Source organism: Setaria viridis, chromosome 4 (assembly GCF_005286985.2).
Source record: "Setaria viridis chromosome 4, Setaria_viridis_v4.0, whole genome shotgun sequence".
In the NCBI taxonomy this organism is placed as follows: Eukaryota; Viridiplantae; Streptophyta; class Magnoliopsida; order Poales; family Poaceae; genus Setaria; species Setaria viridis.
The window spans coordinates 38,343,272-38,350,212 of record NC_048266.2 but is presented as its reverse complement, the minus strand read 5'-3'; positions in this window follow the sequence as shown (position 1 = coordinate 38,350,212).

Genomic DNA, 6,941 nt, shown 5'->3' with positions numbered 1-6,941 from the left:
AAACCAAGGATATGCTGAATGTCCATAATGAGTCTTTAAGCGAGAAATACCTAAGCATATGCCTTCAAATGTTGGGATTTCAGTAAATAGTGTTTTCAAGTATCTAAAGGATAAAGTACGAAAGAGGGTCCAGGGTTGGATGGAGCAATCACTGTCGGTATGTAGAAAAGAGGTTCTGATCAAAGCTGTTGCTCAAGCTGTTCTGGCTTGTTCTATGTCCTGTTATAAGCCGCCACGAGGGCTATGTGAACACATCAATGGAGTGCTCTGAAGCTTCTGGTGGGGCAGCAAAAACGGTAAGAGAGAACCTGCTGGGTTGTATGGGATGAAATGACAAAGCCAAAGTATATGGGAGACTTAGAATTTCGAGATATTGAGTTCTTCAATCTGGCTCTTCTAGACTGGCTAGCGTGGCGGCGAGTACTCTCTCAGTAGCCGTATCCTAAAGGTTGTATATTATCCAAATGGAGATTTTTTTTGGAGGCTGGTGTGGGACAAACTCCATCTCGTGTCTAGCGAGCGATTGTACAGGGGAAGGAGGTTATGAAACAAGGCCTCATTCGACGGATCGGTAAGGGGAGACTACGAGTGTTTGGAGTATGAACTGGCTGCCGAGAAACAGACTCCTCCGACCCGTGATGAACTCCCAAGCGAACCCTCCGCAACTCGTCAGTGAACTCATTGACTATACCTCGGACAATTGGGACCATGAAAAGCTCCAGTTATTTTTTGCCCCAATGGATGTGGAGGTGATAAGTAATATAGCGCTGAGCACTAGGGGAGCCAAGATGACTTTTGGGCATGGCATTACGAGAAGAGTGGAATTTTCTCAGTCAGATCCGCATATCCTATGTTGGTGTCGACCTCGGCATGGCTGGAAGGCAGACCTGGCCAATCCAACTTCAGGGCTAAGAAGAAAGAATGGACTGATCTCTGGCAGGTCAAAATTCCCTCCAAGGTCAGAGTGTTCCTCTGGAGATTAGCGTGGCATTCCCTCCCATCGGCCTATGTCTTGCACCACATAAACATGGCGACAAATGGTTTATGTGCCATATGTGGATCGACGGACTCGTGGAAGCACTCTTCCTGGAACGCAACATGTCGAAGTGTGTATGGGCTCTAGAGCCAGATGTCACAGAACACCTGTGTGAACTGCAAGAGCAGGATGCTAGGGCATGGCCGGCGGCGATTATTGTTGGAGCCCAAAAGTGGCAGCAATGCCGACCAGGCTGAATCAGCCGGTTAGACCGGTCCCTCTTAGCGGTCTGACCGGTTTGGCCGCTATAGCTGGTCTAGTACGAGCCAGGCGGTCTGACCGGTTGCCCCAACTGGTCAGACCGGTCAGCCCGAGTTCGAGGTAAAGTTAGGAGTCCTGGTCGAATTGAAGTTGAAATGGGATTTCCTTGCGGGAAAAGATCTCCCACCCTATAAATATAGAGGTCCCTGGCCGATTGAGGGCTAACACCCAATCGACAAACAAATCTTTTTACCCTTTTATCTCAAACCCTAGCTTTTCCAACCCCTTGCTTTCCTCTTTCATCTCGACGGCGTTTGAGGAGGTTCTGAGTGCCCTGACCGATCTCAGAGCAACCCTAGGCACGCCATCTCCGACGGGGTCCCTCCCGAGGCAATGTTCTTAGGTTTTCGCAACGTCCCTGCAAGGACCGGTCTGACCGGCCTGCCTTACCGGTCTGACCGGCCTGGTGCAGAGGCGCCGACGAGGTAATTGATTAACACACGCGCGAGCTAGCGCACTCGTGTGTTGACCAGAAAAGGCGTCAACACATTTTGATGACTCCGCTAGGATAAGATCTGGTTTTATACCCGTTCTGGAAAACCCTAGCAAGATGGGATCTACTACAGACCTCGACAAGGACAACATCATCACGGCCTCCGTGGAGGATCTCAGTGAGGAGGAGGAGCGGAATCTTGCGATGCTCCAGTAATACGTCAAGATGCAGTATCTCACGGGCGTCAAGAAAGATCGTAAGGGCAAGACGACGAGAATGCACGACTTCGAGTTGCCCGCAATCAAGATGAGAGATAGCATGGTCAAAGAAGTACGCAATGTAAGTAATCTCCCCGCCGACCAAGCCGCTGTTAATGATGAACTCCGTAAGAGTCTTGCTGATCAAAATAGGATCACTAATACATTAATAGCTCGGATAGATCAACTTGTAGGAAATAAATCCGTTTCTTATAATAAAATTGATTTTTTGCAAGTTGACTCGCGTTAGGCTGCACAAACTAGTTCATCAGCAAATATGGGAGCCATCCCTGAAAACCCTGCATACAGCATGCCGTTGAACTTCTATTCATGGCAAATGCCGCCTCGAACCCAGCCACAACAGTCGAGCACGACTGGAGTGGTCAGACCGGTCCAGGTGACCGGTCAGACCGGTCAGGCCTTTCAGGCCGGCCAGCTGACCATCATCCCCTAAATGCCAGTGCCGATCGCTGTTGTGCCCAGCTCGGTCGCGTCTGATCGTGTTGGTGAGCTTGGGATTAACCCATCCTCATTTAGCACAATAGCATACACGTCACCTCCAATCCCCAACAGCGTTGTTGCATCTAGAGGGGTTTCAAATGACGTGTTTTCTAATTTACACTGCATTCAGAACGGCAACCCACCCCATGCAAGTACTGTGAACCCATCAGCCCGAGAGCACTCAAAGTTGCCCTCCCTTCACGAAATTAGAAAATTTAGAGAGGAGGTGTTAGCTTTGATGCAGAGTAAATACGACATAGATACTGGAAGTTCGAAATTATATTAAAAGTCGTACCAAGCTGATTTTGACTATGTTCCCTACCCTATCGGTTGGTGTAACACCCAGTGTTATTAAAAGCCTAAAAAAGGTAATTTAGAGGTTAATGATGAATTTGGATGCAACGGAGGTATTATGGACCAAAGTCAAATTTAGGTCAAATTTGACCAAAGATTCAAATACAAGATTTAAAACTTCAAAGGACTCCCACAACCAAGAGTTGGGCGACAACTTGAGAAATGGAATCTTTAATCTATGGTTAACCATTCCGGAAGTTCTTGGCCCAAGAAACATGAATTTAAATTCCCGAATTAGAACTCAAAGAGGGAACAAGTTACTATCGAGCTATCTGCCGAGAACTGAATGGCAGAGCACCCGGGGTGTTAGAAACACTCAAGAAGGGCCAAGAACAGGATATGACAAAGATTTGGGGGTTAATGAGCTTTTATGGCCAAAGTCAACTGTTGGTCAAATTTTAGCCAAAAATGCCAAATAAGAGCTTCAAATTCAGAAAAAGTTGACAAATGCATGAATTTGGACCTTATGGACATTTGGAACTCAAAGAGACCATTTGAGAAGCAAATGGACTTTAAATTGTCCAAAAATTAGAAATGGAGGATGTTACTATTCACTAACTGGATATAGGCATAAATGCCTTTGAAAAACAGTACTTAATGGAATGAACTTTGATTCAAGAGATTTTGGAGAAATGCTATATGAGCCTTTAGTTTTATGGGCAAAATGGAACTTTCATATCAAGCTTAGCATGATCTCCAAATTTGGCATGAAACAAATGGCATTTGAAAGTGTTAAATGGGAATTCAAAGTTAAATGGAGGATTTTGGTACTGTTCTGTCGAGATTGAAGCCAGCAATTTCAATTCAGTAAAAAAGTAAGAATTAGCAGCCAGCTTCAGGACCAACTTTGGAAGGGAAAAAGAGAGATTTGGCTTTTGAGATGAATAAGAGAAATGTAGAGAAATAGGTTCTCTACAACTTCTATAAAGGAAGTTTTGAGAGTTTAAGTGAAAAAAATGGAGTAAACACAATCTGAACCTTCAGCTCAGAAAAATTGACAGTTCTGTCAATACTGGAGGAATGAACAGTAACAGTTGGTTTTGGAAGCAAATTTCGAACCCTTAGAGTCAAAATCAGCAGAAACTCCAAATGTATCAAAGATAGTCACAAATATTTCCTACAACTTTGTTTAAGGGCTCTGAGCAAGCCTCTGTTGAATTTTAGCCACGAAAATCGACCTGAAGATAATCTGTTAAAGGCTTAGCTGTTAAAAAGGGAAAAGTAGCAGTCAGGTTCAGAAGGAAATTCCCCTCGATTGGTTGGGAATCTGAAGGAGGTGTAGTAAGATGAATTGAAATTCAGAAAATTTCCTACAACTTTTATAAAGGTATTTTTGAAAGATCAGTTTGGATTTTTGTTGTAATTGGCTGTTGAAGTTTCTGACAGTAAGGTTCAAAAGGAGAAAATTCAGTTAAGTTGAAGTTCAATGTCCAGAAAAGTTCAGAGACATTTTTCACGAGGAAGGGGTGAGATTCAGCCAAAAGTGCAAATCTATGAAAGATAGAACTTTGGATTTCCTCCAACTTTGATAAAGGGAGTTTTGGATGTTTGAATTGAATTTTAGTCGCTATTTCAATCTAAACTTTTCGGCTGTAAGGGAAAGAAGAAAGAAAAGGCAGGGGAGGGACGGATGGCACAGCAGTGCTGCCACGCAGCTGCCTGCCTGCCTGTTGCCGGCGCCACCGCCTTGGGTCGCCTGATGCCACGCAGCTCCTCACGTGTCGTGTTGCGCTTGACCTGATCCTTTGCAACCGCCTCCTCCGGTTTTTAAAGACCGAGCTGCCGTCGCTTTCTGTCTTTTTCCCCACTGCAAGAACATAGCTAGCGCCAGCTTCCTCTGATTTCTCTTTCTTGCGCCGCAGCACCTGCTCTCTCTGCCCTCTCCTTCCAGCGCAAGCTTGAGCCATCCCTGTCTCCTTTTTCCTCCGGCGCAGGAAGCAAAGCAGCGCAGCAAACAGCAGAGCAACAGAGCAGCGCCTGGCCTCCGGTCCACTCGATCCGCTGGCCTGCGCGCCTTGGCTCGCCGCCCCACACGCACCACCTTCACTAGCGCCTGGCCGCCCATGCTCGCCCTGCTCCTGGCCTCCACTGCGTCTACGCGCCCGTCGCCGCCGCACCCCTCACCTCCTTGTTCTGTTCTTCTCCCCACCGAGCAAACAAGCAAGCTGCAAGGAGCAACCTTGCTCTATCCCTCTCTCTCCAGTAGCTCAAGCACGCCGCCCCCTTTCTCCATTTCCTGCTTCGCACGAACAAGCACCACCAGCTACGCACACCACCATGCTGAGCTCCTATCTATTTCCTTTCTACGAAGCAAGATAGAGCAGCAGCTCCCATTTTTCCCCTCTTCTTTGCCTTCCACCCCGTCCACAACCTGTTCGATAAAATGCCGCTCAGAGGGTTCCCGCAAGATGTTGTCTCTTATGCTGCACTGGTTGAAGGACTATGTGAGACAGGGAGGATTGATGAGGCACTGGAGTTGTTCAGGGAGATGAAGCGGCCATACATGCACACATACGTGGCCTTGGTGAAGGGGTTGTGTGATGCTAGAAGAGGGAAGGAGGGGCTCTGTATGCTGCAGAAGATGAAGGAGCTGGGATGGAGGCCAAGCACTCGTGCTTATGCAGCACTGGTCGATTTATGGTGTAGGGAGCGGATGGTTGATGAGGCTGAGAAAATGATGAAGGAGATGGTTTAGCTGCTGATCAGTATACTTGCAATGCGCTAATTGATGCTTTGTGTAAAGATGGGAAAATCGATGAAGCTTGCTCTTCTTTTGATGGCCTAGAAGATAAAGGCATAAGACTAAATTCTGTGACTTTTCAATACACTGATGGATGGGTTATGCAAGGCTGGTAAAGTCGATGCTGCACAGACGTTTTTTTGAAAAGATGATCTCAGCAGGTTGTTCACCGGATACCTATACATACAGTCCATTCATTGAAAATCTATGCAAGACTCAGGGATCGCGAGAAGGATTATCCTTTACAAATGAGATGACTGAAAAGAGGATAACAAAAATTGCAGGTCGTACTATTGTTTTGCAGCGAGGCAGTGTCAACCAGAATGTTATATTTATTTTGTCTCATGTTACTGGCCCGTTGGAAACCTGAGTAGGCTGTGAAGAAGAAAGGAGACCTCACGATGGTTATGAAATGAATGGAAAACAAGATATCATTACTCAAGTTAAGATGAATACGGTGGAAGTTCAGCATATGTTGACATAGGCAACATGCTGATCAGCAGGCTGTTATGTTAATAATAGGCTGGAGGCTATCTGAACTGAATTAAGGCACTTCAATTTGCTTGGTATTTCCACAATTTTATGCTAACGAAACATTGTCAGAATCGGGAGGATGCTTTGGTTGCGGACGTCAAAGCTCCTGAGGTGGAATTTGTGGAATTCATCTGAAGATTGTCAAGAGTTCGAGAAATGTTGAAGTGCTTCTTTTACTAAAAGGGTTTTCCGAAGGACTAACATTTGTTGATCCCAGGCAAGCTCCGGTGCATTTAAACTCATCTACTTTCGGAAATTACTATTCATGAGTCCAATTAATGGTTATTTCTTTATATGTGCATTAGGTCTAGGAGTTGATTGAAAACTTGCTTTTATGCACAATCCAACCTTGTTATTAAGGACATCTTTGCCACCTGTTCAACTAATAAGTAACTATCCTATGCTTTGCAATGCTTAGATACCTATGAGTAACTTTGGTTACTCAACACTAAGGCTAAGATGGTCATACATGTTAATCAAGGAAATGGCCTGAGATTTTGGAAATGCGGACAGAAGCTAAAGATGGTAGTTCTGTCTACTAAGTTAATGTGGTTAAGGACCGTTCGTTGTCTTAACCATTGATCAAGTGATTTTACCTGATTTCTTACTGGGTATGGGACCAGCAAAGCCCGGTAGGTTAGTTGGCTCTGATTGGGAATATTTCGTACCTGTGCTTGACGTGCTGGAGAATGGTAGGGGCGTAGCCTGAAACTCATATGGAGACTAGGCTAGACGTAGGGTCCCATGTGGGGGTGCGTCCCTGGGTTTGGGTAGTCATATTCCCAATCTTTGAGTATGACTAATCGAAAGGTTGTTGTGTACAAC